Source organism: Mastomys coucha, unplaced genomic scaffold, assembly GCF_008632895.1.
Source record: "Mastomys coucha isolate ucsf_1 unplaced genomic scaffold, UCSF_Mcou_1 pScaffold14, whole genome shotgun sequence".
Lineage (NCBI taxonomy): Eukaryota > Metazoa > Chordata > Mammalia > Rodentia > Muridae > Mastomys > Mastomys coucha.
The window spans coordinates 86,866,424-86,882,464 of record NW_022196896.1 but is presented as its reverse complement, the minus strand read 5'-3'; the positions used below and the strand labels follow the sequence as shown (position 1 = coordinate 86,882,464).

Below are 16,041 nucleotides of genomic sequence, written 5' to 3'. Positions count from 1 at the left end.
AAAAAAAAAAAAAAAAGTTATCCATTAATCATTGACATTGAGGATTCTCCTGATGCCATTACAAACATGGGGCTTGTCCCTTGGAAGTCCTTCCTGAACTGGGTGATGCTGCTGAGGACTGTAGAGCCTCCAACTATAGAAAAACCCCAGTACCCATCCAGGCAACACTGAACACAGAGTCTGCTGCTTCATTTCAACCACCAATTAAACATCCAAGTCGACCCAACCATTCTCTTTGTCTGGGTAAAATAAAACAGCCATGCATTCATAATGAATATATTCTTTCCACATCCTTTAAGCCAATAATTTTTTCTTCTGGAAAGCTACACTGGGCAAATTATCCCTTTAAGAGAAATTCAAAGATACATGTGCAATATTTTTTGTGACAGAGATTAAGAGCGAAGCTTTAACACGGGTGCAAAGATAAAAATCGTTGCTGTGTTCCAAAGGAGGTGAGAATCCAAGTGCAATGTTTTTAAAAAGACTCGGCTGAAAATGGGTTTTATAAATCTCAGAAAACACCTAACTTACATATAATATGTAAAATGGCTGAGGTCGGGAAGAGGAGAAAGAGGGCTTAGGAAAGGGTTTCTTTGGAAGATACTGTGCGACACGTGAAGACTGTTTCTCCCTTGCCCCTCAAGCCTCGGGAAGAGAACTAGAAAGATCATTTCATAAGCTTGAGAGGACAGCTGAAGCCTAACTGAAGCCTGGGTCCTAATTCCAATTTGGGAAAGTGTTTATGACTGGACCATCAGAGAGGGAAGTACAACAGTGAATTAAATATGTATCCCATAGATCCTATGCAGAAGCCCGAGAGACCCACCTGCCTGGACCCTGTGCCCAGAATTCTACACATTGAACCACGTGAATGGAATGATAACGCCAGGAGAGAACATCTACACGGAGTGGACTCATGCTGGCAGGGGGCCCTGTAAGAGCAGCCAGCAAAGGGCATCAGCAAATTGTAGCCTACCTTCCCAATGTTCCAGGTAAAAACCTCCCTATTGCACTCCTGACCTCCCAAGCACTCTGGCCCTGCTAGCTACTCAGGTTAAGGAAAGAGTCAGCAAGAAGTTGGCTACAACATGCTGCTACAGGCCTGTGCGGGCATGGAAGGCGCTCATCTTTAAAATCAAAACAAAAGCAAACACACACACACACACACACACACACACACATTAAAAAGTGGCTTCTTATTCTGGATTGGACATTGTCACTTCTGAATGATGCTCATGGGACTTCAGGTCACTTTGTAATCATAAAAGCCACGGCAAGGTGAGACAGCAGATAAGAACACCTACCGCCAAGCCTGACTTCCTGAGAGCAGTACCCAGAAGCCGTGCATGGTGAGAAGAGAGACCCGACCCTGCCAGCTGTTCTCTGTCCTCCATATGTATGTATTGGTAGAAGTACACACCAAACAGAGATAAATAAGTAAGTGGAATTTGGATTTTTTTTTTTAAAGAAAAGAAGTAATGGAGCTGTTCAAGTTTCCTGTGGAATCTAGGGAATACTTTGCAAAAAAAGATATTTTAAGTCAAGAATTTGAAAGATAAAATGTTGAGTGCTTTCTGACTATTTCCTGTGATTCTAATTTATCAAATGTGCTATTTATATATCCTTTTTTATAACAGAGAAAACTGGGAATAATCTAATTATTAATTATAGCAAATGGTTAATTACAAAGAATTATATTTCACTTACATTCTAAAGTATGTATATAAACATTAAGCTTCAAATGTAGAATGTTAAATGACATATATAATATGGTTATAATTACCTAAAGTGTGTGTAAGGAGCATTTCTTTCTTTCTTTTTTTTTTTTTTTGAGAGTTTATTCTTGCGCGTCCTTTTGTCTGTCTTCCAGCTCTTTCTCCTCCAGCTATAACAGTAGGCGCTGTAGAAATCTTTGCCTAACCCCTGGTGGTAAGGAGGTCAACTGCTTCCCTAGAGTATACATTGTTCTGTACACCATATTCTATAAATCATTAATTCCAGAGCATGCAGTGCATAATAGTACATTCAAAACGTTGAATGGCCTTATAGAAAAGAAATTTCTTGAAATTTGTTTAATCTGATTGTGAAAACTTCATTGTTTACAAAGTTTTGGTGTTTTGTTTTGTTTTGTTTTGTTTTTCGAGACAGGGTTTCTCTGTATAGCTCTGACTGTCCTGGAACTCACTCTGTAGACCAGGCTGGTCTCGAACTCAGAAATCCGCCTGCCTCTGCCCCCCAAGTGCTGGGATTAAAGGCGTGCCCCACCACCGCCCGGTGTTTTTTTATTTGTTTGTTTGTTTGTTTTGTTTTTTTAAACCATACACAATGATTAAAACAAAACAAAGCCAAACAAAACTTTGAGCAGTTTAAAGCAACTAGAAGAGTCTGGCAAAACCTACCTGCAAACACTACCCTCCACTATAATTCACTAGTAGGCTATTGCTAAGGAGCTGGGTGGCTTTGGAATGTCATTCCATTCTTTTCAGTGAGTGCTTTTGACACAAATCTTATTTCTATTCGTTAATGGAAAACAGGAGAAGCCGCGGATAGCTCTCCAAAGAGCCTCGCCCCCACCCCTTGCAGTGAAAGAAATCTAACATGAAGCAAGATAGGCCTGTGAGTGATGGATGCATGGAACCCCGAGGACTTAGCAACGAGAGAGCTTTCCCGCACTGTGTAACTTTATACCTGGGCCCTCTATCATATGGCAAATGAGTTCTCCACTGTATGGTTGTAAATGCCATCATGTATCTTGTAGGAAATTGGACTGCCTTAAATGAGCCCTGTAACTGTCATAACCCTAGCAGCACAGGGAGGAACACCAGATTGCATAATAGGAAGAAAGATAAGAGGGCCAGGAGCCTGCTGCAAGATGGAGTCTTCTAGACAGGACAGGGAAGCTACACCCATAAAAATCTCAAAATCTGCTCACCCAAACAAGACCTGCATGGCAAGGCTAGGTGAGGAGGGTAGAGGAACTCTCACTGGGCCCTACCCCGAGATGAAGAATCATTGACAATTAGACTGCCGAGAAGAGGAAGATCAGTGTTCCCCAGGGACAGGCTCCACCCCATGGGTTAGCCAATCCCGAGTGGTCAGGGTTAAACTCCTAGGCATACAAGCAACACTGAATGAATCGGCAGGTTTTACACACACACACACACACACACACACACACACACACACACACACACACCAATAGTAATTAAAGAAGAGGTAAGGAATTTGAAAGAGAGTAAAGAAGACATGGGAGAATTAGGGGGTAGAATAAAGGTGGAAACTATGTAACTATGAAATTTCTCCAAAAAATAAAATTTGAATTGAAAATAAAGTAATTAAAATTTTAATTTTAAAAGGGAGATATTGCCGGGCAGTGGTGGCGCATGCCTTTAATCCCAGCACTTGGGAGGCAGAGGCAGGCAGATTTCTGAGTTCGAGGCCAGCCTGGTCTACAGAGTGAGTTCCAGGACAGCCAAGGCTACACAGAGAAACCCTGTCTCAAAAAAACAAAACAAAAAAAAATGAAAAAAAAATTAAAAGAGAGATATTTATCCAGCTCTATAAATTCAAAGACAGGTATCTATCTCTCTCTGCTCCTAAAACTTGTCTGAAAGTTCTGGGTCCCCTACCTCCTCTCCTGTGAGGACGACTCCTTAGAATCCTTAGGGCTGGCAGCATGGAAAGCCTTTGGAGCCACTAAGGCAAAGGGAGAGTGGTCTAACTCTACCGTCTCTATGGGAACAGAGCAGGGTTTTTCTCCTTTCCTACAGGTTGTACCCACCACCCTGAGGTCCTCTACAGGGATTTCTGGATCTCTTGGGACTTCGACACAGACACCTACTTTACCCTTCGGATTGCTCAACTCCACTCCTCCTGGTTGTAAAAGGACGAAACCTTATTATTTCCAGGCCAAAGTGTTTGTTGGTTGGTACAACTTCACCCTATAGTACTTAAAAGGTGGTGCCGACCCCTAGTCCCAGCACTTAGGAGACAGAGGCAGGCAGATCTCTGTGAGTTGGACACCAGCCTGGTCTGTGTAGTGAGTTCTAAGCCAGCCAGGGCTACCTAACCAAACTCTATCTCAAAGAAAGAAAAACATTTTTCCTATAGAAATATGATTATTTACTGCATCAATTTTATGTTTCTCAAATACAAATCTCTTAAGACATTAATTTTAGTCCCCACATACCCGTGCTTGAAACTGAGCAAGGAAAGTCCCCAGTGATAAGCATTAGTAGATAAATGCTTACATCTAGAGGGAATTGGCAACACTTTAAAGATCAGCTGGGAACCATTTCATAAATGTGTGGGAAGTGTTCACGTTTCTAATCTATATTTCACTTAGGACCTCACGATTGATAGTGGCAAGAAGTTTGTGGTTAGAACCTAGTGAATGAGCAATCAAATGCTGTGGCCAGAGGAGAAAAAGATGTTATACTACAAAAAAATGCACAAGAGACATAAATAATGTATCAAGTAGGTCACTCAATATGAGCTACTAAAGTCTCCAAGAGTTATTAAAAATCCTTTGTTATTTATGGGCTCATTTTACAAGCAATCATTCTTCCTTCCTTCCAAATGTGCTCAGTGTGAATGACAGAAAGCCTGTGTTCCTCCAGTACTACTCTGGTTAATTCAGAGCTTTGGTAATTTTCCTAATGGACAAAATTCAAATTCAGAAAGAGAGAAAGAAAGGAAGGAAGGAAGGAAGGAAGGAAGGAAGGAAGGAAGGAAGGAAGGAAGGGAGAGAGAAGGAGAGAAAGAAGAGAAGGGAAGGGAAGGGAAGGGAAGGGAAGGGAAGGGAAGGAAAGGGAAGGGAAGGGAAGGGAAGGGAAGAGAAAATGAGAAAATGTTCACAGACTCCCTGGCAGCGGGCCTAAGGTCATATTCAAGATGTGATACAGAACATTTATTTGATTTGCTTTCTTTTTCAACACACATTGAAGCTCTCCAAAATTGGTTTGCCCCCATTCCAAACTCTTGGCACAGCTCTTTCCTAGGTCCTTGGAAGGAGTGAAAGCAGTTATTGTTGGTATCTTATCCAAGAAAACAGATGGATACACTGGTGAAAACATGCTATCGAGAAGATGCAAATGCAAGTGAGCTAATTGGGATATCATACGGAATCGACCTTGATGTAAATAAAGGTGGAAACCTGGAAAGTGAATATGCTCCAATCCCATTCTTTACTGACTCAATTTAAAATACACCATGCAAAGCAAAGGGGAAAGTGTAGGCTACGTAAACACAGTTAGGGTAGGAGACAAACAGGCGGGAGACCACACTCTCGGAATCCTGGCGTAGGCAGTCACCGTGCTTCCTCTTTCTCTCCCATGATAGCCTTCCCCACGGATGATGTACTAATGAGGACCAGAAATAAAATGGCATAACTGCAGCAAGCAGACCTAAGACGGTACCAAGGCCAATGACATACATTTAATCTATCAGAGAAATTCTAGGGTCAGTAACCAGCCCCAGCTGTAGCTTCCTACTTAGCCTGCTGGACAGCTCCACGTCTTTTCAACAGTGAGCATGCGCCATCAGAGTGGGCCTCGCTAATAGAGGGCCAATTTAGAGATGGCATAGCTGCCAGTCCGGAGGTGCAATGTCAGGACTTGAACGCCCCATCCCTTTTTATCCGTAAATGAGTCTTTCTTTTTCTGTCACTTATCTTATTTATTCCATTTTTCTTTAGCATGTTTTACAGATTAGCGTCTTACAATTTATATTCACATTCAACACATCTTACTCACAAGCTATTTCCTCACTCATTATATAAACTTAACATTGCAGGAATTTATCATGCATCTCATAAGCTGCTGGTTTACTTTCACTGTGTACTAAAAATGTTCCCTACCCTTTGCCATCTTCCACAGCATAAAGGAATGCATACCACAGTTTTGTTTTGTTTGTGTCTATCATCAGAATCCAGAGAGGTTCTTTCAAGAGCCTGTGGATCCCCACATGTTCCTCGGGCTCTCCCTTAGAGTTTACAAACTTTGATTCCTTTCATTAGTATATAAATAATGATTTTAAGAGTATTGAGTTAAATGTCTTGGAATCTTGAAACAGGGAGGGTAACTATTATCTTATAAAATCTCTAGGGCGTGATTTTTTTTTCCTTTTTAATTTTGGATTATTCAGCTGCAGATATACAAAAACTAAACAGTGGCCTAGCTTTTGTTTGTTTGTTTCATGAAAAATTCACTTTGAGCAAATCAGCCTTCCAGTAAAAAATGAACCTAGGAGTCTGACCCACTAGAACAAGATGCAAAACTAACAGAAACTAACAGAGTCTGGCTAAATATGGTTCCAGATGATCATATTATTCAAGAAGTCCTTTAACTGGGATGTCAAAATTAGATCTTCCCATCATTCCCTTATTGGGAGACTAGTCAAAGCCTCCGTTGCTATCTATGAATACATGTGGCCCTACACATAAGCAAAGAAGATTTAAAAGAAGACAGGCTACCTCACAAGGGTCTCCCCAAAGCCCAGCCTCCTCCACAGTGGCAGAGAGAGCAAGTCCATATTCAGTGTCTGCAGACACATGGGACTACAGTCAAATCCCAGCTCCCATACCTACCATCTTTGTGATCCTTGGAAGCCGTTTGACCTCTCTAAACCAAGTCCTCTTCACTTACAAATTGATATTAATGTATCCATCTAGAAGGGTCCCAGCTAAGTTAAAAGAAGTTACGTCCATGGATGGCATTGTGTGGTCCTGCTAGCGCAAGCCCCTTCCTGTCCTCACTATAGCCATCGTTATTTTGATCACCATTGATGTTGCTGTGACTAGCAAGGCCAACATCAGAATCATAATGATCCTTTTTTTTTTTTAGTATAATTTCACAAATGTCTCTTTACCTTCCACTAGCCATAATACCCCAGATAGTTTCAATGAAGTAGAGCCTCTTATTTTAGAGGTGGCAAAGGATCTTAAAATAAGTCTCTACCTAGAATATGACACATTAACTTAACACATTCCTTGTCTGAGTGGAAGTGTTGAAAACAGTTGGGTATTAGTACAAACAGAACCAAAAAAATTAGATGATGATGATGATGATGATGATGATGATGATGATGATGATGATGATGAAGAAGAAGAAGAAGAAGAAGAAGATAGATAGATAGATAGATAGATAGATAGATAGATAGATAGATAGATAGATAGATAATAGAAGATAAGAGATGTATTTTAGATGCCCACAGCATGCTATCTATAAATTGGAAAACCAGAAATGTCAATGATGAACCAAGAAAGTCAACAATGAAACGGGAAAGTTAATTATGTCATTCAGTCCAGGTCCAAAAACCTAAGAACAGGAGCTCTGACTCATCAATCTGAGGTCATTCCCAGCTGAAGAAGATGAAGAAGAGGAGGAGGAGGAGGAAGAAGAAGAAGAAATACATTCTTCCTCTGTCCATTAGTTTTATTCAGGTTGCTGATGAATAAGTTCATAGCTGCCTAGTTCTTTAGTCAATCTATTGATCAAGTGTTAATCTCCTGTGAAAACACCCTCACAGAGACACACCCAGAAATAAGTGTTTTACCACTATCTGGACATCCCTTAGTCCACTCAAGTTGAGACAGAAGATGAATCCTCACTAATGAAAATAAGAAATAGAGTGTGCTGGATAGTTTATGACAACTTGACACGAGCTAAAGTCATCTAAAAGAAGGGAAGCTCAATTGAGAAAATGCCTCTATAAAACACAGATATAGGGCAGTTTCTTCCTTAGTGACTGATGGGATGAGAGCCCAGCCCATGATGAATGGCTCTATCCACAGGCTGGTGGTCCTGGGTTCTATAAGAAATAAGTCTGACTAAGCCATAAGGAGCAAGCCAGTAAGCAGCATCCCTCCATGGCCTCTGCACCAGCTCCTTCCTCCAAGTTCCTGTCCTGTTTGAGTTCCTGTGCTGACTTCCTTTGGTGATGGACAATGCTGTAGAAGTATAAGACAAATAAACCTTCCCTTCCCCAGGTTGCTTTGGCCACGGTGTTGCGTCACAGCGATATAACCCTAACTAAGACATAGAGAATACCTGGAAAAGGCTGAGTCTTCCGACTGGAAACTTTCAAGCAAGTGCAGTCTTTGAAACCAGAGGAGGAGTTCGGTATGGACCCCATCACACTGTCATTGTGACCCTTTTTAAGCTCTCTGAACTTCAACATCCTCATTCATAAAGTGGGGACAGTTACAGAACCACTTTTATACGGGTTCAAACATGCACCCTGACTAATGCCTAGGAGGGCACGGGAAGACTCGCTTCCCCTTCCTGTGCATTTCCAGGGCTGCCCGGACTGATCCTGTTTTCTTACCTTGTATTCCCCTTTCTGGGTACCAATGGCTTTCCTACAGAGAGTAAGCAGAAAGATGCAGAGATGTGTAAGATTGTAATTTCTGTATGAAGGAAAAAAAAAAAAAGCAACAGCAGCCATGCGTTGAATGAAGTATTTAGTGGAGAGTGTGGAAGCACCATCAGCTTACGCCATTAGGAAAAATCTTTAACACTGGAAGAAGTCCCTGGCTAGAAGGCTTTGTTCATACGGCTTTGGAGTCCTTCTTAGAACTTGGGCCTCTTTGAGCTATGGAATTTGCCAAAAGCCAGGCTAGCTGGAAAATGGACTCGGATTTTACTCTGTGCAGTCTGAGACCCTTCCTGAGCCTCTGCATCCTCATCAAGAACTCATCAGGGTTAAACTGGGCGCTGGCACTCACCGGTCCCTGAGGCCATCCCTGAGTTCTCATGACTAAACTGAAGTGACTGACTGACAGGAGCTCTAGAGATGCTTCCTTCTACAAGTGAAGCTTTCTGGGTCTGTCATTTAAGAACCACTGACCACATATCCCAGAAGAGAGGGGACAGTACACCATAAGCTTGTGTGTGTGTGTGTGTGTGTGTGTGTGTGTGTGTGTGTGTAGTATGGTATACATTTGGAATGTATATGTAAACAAGTTTGTGAGCCCATGATCGTGAGTGCAGAGGCCAGAATAGGAGGATGGATATCTTGCTCTGCCATTTTTGTCCAATCCTCCTGCATCCACCCATCACAGAGCTGGAGTAACTGGTGTCTGTGACCCTACACGGGTAGTAGGAATTCAAAAGCAGGCTCTCATCCCTGCACAGCAAGCCTTCCGACACACAGAGTCGCCTCTTCCCCAACCTTCTCTAATAACTCGTACCTCAAAAGAAAGGGTCAGGTATGGAATCTGAGGATGCTAATGGTTAATGTAAAGAGTAGGAGAGGGCAGGAGAGGTGTCTAGAGGCAAAGCCCTAATTTACAAAACAATGAAAAAAATTTAAATACTTTCCCCTTTCCAAACAAACAAACTAGCACTTAATATGGGCTTAGTGTGTGCCTGGTGGTGTAAACTAGCACTTAATGTGGGCTTAGTGTGTACCTGGTAGTGTTTTAAAGGCTCGGCCTCCTTTCTTTTTCACAAGAACCAGGTAACTGGTAAGTAGTTGGTAGACAACACTTGAGGAGTTAAGTAACTTCCTAGGAGTTACAAGCAAGCTGGCACTAGAATCCGACTAATCATTCAGAGGAACCAAAATGACAGCAAACATTCACAGGGCCCTGCGTTTGAGACACCACCTTAAATACCTGTTTTGCTGCTGGCCCTGGTGGTTCAGGCCTGTAATTCCAGCACTTGGAAGGCAGAGGCAGAAGGATTTTGAGTTGGATCTCAGCCTGGAAAACATATTGAACTCCTATCTCAACAAAACAAAACAAAACAAAAAACAAAACGAGCAGGGGTGCGGGGGAACCATTTTATATGGATCCTCTCATTCAATCCTTAGAGTGATTCCTGTTTCATAGATAAAATAACTCAATATAATGCATAATTCAAGGTCCTGGTCCCAGAAATCCACTTGAGTAAAAGAGCACTGCCAATTTCTGTCACAAACATGACGATCTGTGATGTTGCTGATGAATAAACTGTGAGGTCGTTTTTTGCAGCATCTACTTCAAAAGGACTTGCTCTTTGTTGTTTATATCTATCTGCCCATTCAAACAGGCAAACGAAAGGGACTATCTGAGGCCACAGAGTCTCCTGTTCTGTTTTGCTAATAGTTCAGAAAAAACAAAAAACAAAAAACAAGACATCTGTTTAAACCACATCACACTGTGAATTCATTTGTGTTCCTTCTGCCCAGATGTGAAAGACGTTAGCTAATGAGGTCTGTGCTCATGTCAAGCAGGGAACGTGCTCAGCTGTTCCTTAGGAAGTTCCATTAGCTACTCTCTGTGTTTCCTAGAACCAGCTGAAGCTCATCCCAGATGACAGATCTTAACTGTGGCAAATGGAGATTTCTTACCCCCTAAAAACAAAACCAAAAAAAAAAAAAAAAAAAAAAAAGAAAAAGGAATTCTTAAAATTCTGTGCTTTGGAGGGTTTGTTTTGTTTATATATATTTAATATATATTAAAAAAAATTTTTTTTTCTCTTTCTACAACCAGCTTTCGGCTGCAGTAAGTTCTCAGAAGGCCCAGTTCCTCTACAGCTTCCTCAGAAGTGATGAGCTGATGGTATTTGGGGTTTGGGGTTTGAGGGAGGGGAAGTTTGGGGAAGGAAACAGTGACACAGCCCAGGATTTCTTCTTAAGTGATGTGTACAATTTACACTGACTCTGAAGTCAGAGAAAAGGACGTGCAAGGAGTCAGGAAGGCCGATGCTGTCACAGGACTACCATGTGGGGCCACCACAGATGCCTACAGAAGACAGAGCTCTGCTCAAGGGCAGCATTGTTCTAAGAAATGAACAGGTATGATGTTTATGGTGACAAAAGCCTTCCTCGGGATCCGCCTTCAACGGGATCCAGTGAAATGTCCCAGGTTGCTTCTCTTTTGTGAGTCCAAATCCATGTGTGTCCTTACACTAATCCCTCACCCCTCTCAGAACTCAGCTCTGGGCAACCAGCAGGACCCAAACACTGGAAACAAAGCTGACAAAATCCTCAACTCTCCAGTGAAAGAAAAAGCATCTCAGGATCCCCAAGTTCTCAGACCAAGTTCTCAGCATGAGGGAGATTCGATGGCCCCAAAGGGACAGAGAGCAGGGATAGGGGCAAAGGCAGGAGATAGAGAAAAGAGGAGGGGAACAAGGGAGAGGGGAGAAAAGGGGCAAGGTAGCAGGGAGGGACATTTCTCAGAGAGGGGGGCGGACAACAAGGACTGTGTCTGGATAGAGAAGCGTCAGACATGGCGCATAGGAAATTTGTGGTTTATAAAGGTCAAACGGGAAACCCTGTGTTAGGACAAGGTGTTAAATTTTAATTGGGTGTGTGAAGTAGGTGAGCCAAAGAGGGGGCTTTTGATAACTTCAGCTTGGTAGTTGGCCTCAGGAGAAGGAGCTGACCAAAGAAGAGAATAGACCTTGGGGAATAGATAGCTTTAGGAATGGAATCTAATGGGTTTTTAGCAAGGCAAGGGAGAAATTGAGGAGAAGGCAAAGGCTTGCCAGTGCCAGGGTCCTCATTCTCAGGCTGCACAGAGTCCCTTCCCTGGCCTATGAGGAGGCCCGTCCTCCCTATGCTTAACCTTTTGGGGAGAGAACTGGAGATCAGCATTGGAGAACTGGAGTTCAGATTTGGCGTGGGGAATCAGCCTGCCATGGGAGTGCAGAAAGGAAGGCAGCGTCTGGAACTGCATTTTCTAACCTTTGCATACACTTTCCCCCCCAGGCCTTCTCCTTCTCTCCTCTTTGCAGCCTACCTCTGTGCTTCACCTCCCGAGAAAAGGCTTCCTCCCATTTTATATCTCAGTGGGCATACAAGCTCACTGGGAAGATCCAGTGAATCCAGGTAGCACTTGGGGTACAACAGAGCCACGTTAGTCCACTTAGTGTCTTATGAGAATCTGAAAAGGCAGCCCTTTCCCATGGGCTGTTGGCATAGAGAGAAGAATGTGGCTCAGCTCTCAGCCACACATGATCCCCTGACCAGGAGCTCTTGAAATGAGCACAAAGCTGGAACCCCCAGGGGTCGGGGGGGGGGGGGGGGGGGGGGGTGTGATTCAAAACTTCAGATCAATGTAACACACCACGAATGGGTCAGGGACAGGTGGGTAAGAACGCTCCGTATAGACAGTGGGCTCTGGACTGGTGGATGTAATGGGAAGGTCACCTTCTGAGTGGGGAGGGCATTACACGGGAGAGAACTGGATGAGCAGAGGAGGGAAGAGAGGAGGCACACCTCTGTTCTCCTTCAAGCTGCTGCTTTCTCCCTTCTGTTGGTACGTGCCTTCCTTTAAAATATTTCCTCCCAGTCCTTGCTTACATTCGTTCATCTTCCTTCCCTCAGGTCTTTGTGTGCATGAGGAAGCCTGTTCTGATTCTGTCTGTGCTGAGCCTTCTCAGCAGTAAGTATATCACATCGGTCTCCATAGTTACCAACCTCATTCCTGCCACGCGCTTCAGAGACACAGGAAAGAATGGAGACACCTGAGGCTGCCCAAACATCAGATTTCCTGAATCTCTGAGGTTATTTGGCTTTAGTCTTCGGCCCAGACAGTTGATTTTTCATTATTGTCTTTTTGTCTCTCTGTGTGGTTTTAAAAGATGCAGTAAATGTGTAAGAAACATGAATGCCAGCACACTAGATCCATGGATGCATGACGGATATATCAGTGAGTCGTTTATCTGTTGCCCCTCCAAATGAAGGTGCATTTTTAGAACCCAGCTCTCCTTAGCTAACTGACAAATTAGAAAGGCTTGTTGCCAACATTTTTGGGTTTGTTTGCTTCCTCGCCTAAAACAAATAAGGGACTAGAGACAAGAAGGTTGTCTGAAGTCGTCTATAAAGGGAGCTTTTCCAAACTATGAAGAGTACCTAATTTCCCTGGGAAAGTACCATTGACAGAGCTCATGATGATGAGGGAGTAGGACTCCCTTTCTCATTTTGTTTTGCTTTTGTTTTGAGACAGGATTTTACTCTGTATCCCAGGTTGGTCTTGAGCTATGATTCTCCTGCCTCAGGTCCTCCGGTGCTGAGATTATAGCTATGTGCCAACAAATTTGCCTTTTACTGTTTTGGTTTGTAGTTTTTTTATTTGATTGGTTTTGATTGGGTTTGGGGGAATGTATTTATATTGAATTTATTGTAGTCTGTCTTTAAGGGCACTCAACGGCCCCAGGTTCACCTTTCACAGAGTAGAGCACGTCTTCTGAAGTTGAAACAAGAGGCCTGTGTTCTAGTTCCCAGCATCCCCTTTAAATTACCCTGCTACTTTGAACAAAGTGAAGTTAACTTCTTGGAGTTTTGATTTCCTCACTTAAAAGGTGAAAACAACGTCTTACTGGTTTCCCTCCCAGTCAAAACAAATTAAACAGAAAGAGTAAAGGATCTTTGAGAGCTGTGAAGCTCTGTATAACCTTTTCCTTTATCCCCATGTAAATCTTCCAAATATCTGAAGACATCTGATTAGCCCTTTGGTCTTTGCAAGTGTGGTAGTTCTGATTTTTTTTTTTTTTTAATCTATCCTTAACAGAAAGCTTTGCACTTGTCAACTTCTTTTTTAAGCTTAGGACTCAAAAATGACAGCCCAGAGAGATGTAGAAATAGTCTCTTTACACTGTGTAAAAGCATTCGCCTGTCAATAAAAAGCTGAATGGCCAATAGCAAAGCAGGAGAGAGTAGGCGGGACATCCAGGAGAGAGAGGAATGCTGGGAAAGAGTCAGGCACAGGAAGATTCACCACTCAGAGGATGTCAGAAGTATGAAACTGGGGAGAGGTGACTAGCCAGCCACGTAGCAAATATAAATGAGATAACTGAGTTATGAGCTAAGTGGGAAACAATGCCTACCTTAAGATCATAAGCACTGTAAATAAATGTAAGCCTCTGTATCGGTATTCGGGAATTGGGGCAGACGTAGAAAAAGCCTGGCGGTTACAATGATACAACTAACAAAGGATGAAGGATGTGATTTGAGGTCATCCCTGCCCACCCTGGCCTCTGGCTTCTCACAGAATGCTTTTTTTTTTTTTTTTTTTTTTTTTTTTTTTTTTTTTTTAGTTTATGTATTTGTATGTGAGTACACTGCAGCTGTCTTCAGATGCCCCAAAAGACGGCATCGGATCCCATTACAGATGGTTGTGAGCCACCACGTGATTGCTGGGAATTGTACTCAGGACCTCTGGAAGACCAGTCGGTGCTCTTAACCGCTGAGCCATCTCTCCAGCCCTGAGCACTTCTATTTTTACCACGTTGGGTTACACCATGGCCTTTATGACCTCTTCTATACAGTAAGTTAGGATAAAATAACAGTTTGCTTTTTCTTTTTCAAATAGACTTTCTTTCTAAGAACAGATTTGGTTACAGAGATCTCCTATACACAACTTGTCCCCACCACATTTCTAAGACTTGGGTTTGTTTTTTGTTTTTGTTTTTTTGGTGGTGTTGTTGTCCTAACATGCACTGCTATCAAAGCTGATTCAGTGTTTCCTGAGTTCATTTAATGTTAGGGCACACATCCACAAACAGTACTATGCTTATGCCAAATGAATTCATCTCTGTTGAATGTCATCTCATTGCTATCAGCTCACTGTCAAGAAAAAGGGAGGCCCCACATTATCCTTCCGCTATCCTGACCTTTGTGTACAGAATGGGCCTTTGGGCAGTGGAATGACTTCTGTGAAGTTTCAAAATGTTCAGTAAACATAACTACTTGGAGAAAGATATGTGCTCTGCAGAAGGAAATCTCCCTAACCAAGATCCATAACTATCATTCCTGTGGTGAGAAAAGCTTGTTTTAATAAAATTAAGATGATTGCTCTATCAAAGTATTTTTAGCATGAATAGATGTTTCCGTTTCTAGAGAGCTACAAATATAATTGTGCTCCCAGAGTTTGAAAATGTCTTTATTTTGAGCATTTTACATGTTTTTTTTTAATTAAAACACTTGCTCAATAAAACACCACCTAGAAATTCATACTCTCTATGATGTAAGGCAGGAGTGATGAACCCAACTGAAGGAGCTGCCAATCATTACTGATTGATAAAGAAAAAACTCAAAAAGACTTTCTCTCCTGCCTCTTTCTAGATACCAGGCCATGGTACTCTTATCTACAATACAATAATACAATCAGGAATCCTTCCAATACAACTTACAAACCTGTTGTCGCTGAAACTTAAGGGAGTGGGCAAGTGGGAGAGAAACACAGGGAGTGGAGTTTACTGGTTTGTGTACAATTAGACCATCCAGAGACTTGTAAGGTGGTTCAGCAAGTCATGACTCTCTGAAAGGACAGAACTGATAGAACATACATACATACACACACATACTTACATACATATATACTTACAGATATATGTGCATTTATTAGATTGTCTTACATCATGTGGTCCAGGTACTTCAACAATGACTATCTCATGATAGAAAAGCCAAAACGTTGTTCAGTCCTTGAGGCTGCTTGTCTCCTGCTGTTCCATTCTAGTGCTGGCAGTCCCTAAGGATTCCTGGAGAGCTGCTGGTCTTCAGTCTGCTTTGGAATCCTGAAGAGGCTTGATTTCTATAAGCCACAGCAATGGCGTAGATAACTCGCCAGCAAAAGTGAGGGCGAGCAGACAGGAAGTTTCATTCTTCCTTGTCCTTTAATGGCCCAGATTTAGGGTGAGTCTTCCCGCTTCAAACAATCTGATTAGGAAAATCCCTCACAGGAATGCCCAACAGAGTGAGTGTTAGTTGATTCCAGATGAAGTCAAGTTGACAACTAAGATTAGCCATCTCACAAGATGAGTGCCCCTGCTCGAAAGCCTGATAGCCTGAGTTCAATCCCTGGGACCCACATGACTTCCTCAAATTATCTTCTAACATCCACTCACATGCTGTAGTACACATACACACACATGCACTAATTAAGTAAATAAATACATACATATTTTAAAATACCCAGAAATTTACTTCAGCAGTACTATTCCTGGGCATGAAGAATAATATAACAGAAGAGCTTTATTTTATTTTATATTTTCTTTTCCTCCAGATTAGACTTCAAATTTTCAAATCTCTTTGGTTTTTTTTTTTCCAGCT

General features: G+C 42.3%; 1 long non-coding RNA gene across 2 annotated transcripts in view; it reads right to left on the bottom strand.

Moving 5' to 3' along the window:
* LOC116089183 overlaps window positions 1–15,751 on the bottom strand; it is a 42,787-nt gene extending 27,036 nt beyond the window's left edge. For both annotated transcript variants that reach the window (XR_004118202.1, XR_004118203.1), the window contains exon 1: window positions 15,317–15,751. This is a non-coding gene — a long non-coding RNA (uncharacterized LOC116089183). The remainder of the gene's footprint in view (window positions 1–15,316) is intronic.
* Window positions 15,752–16,041: the final 290 nt, after the last annotated feature.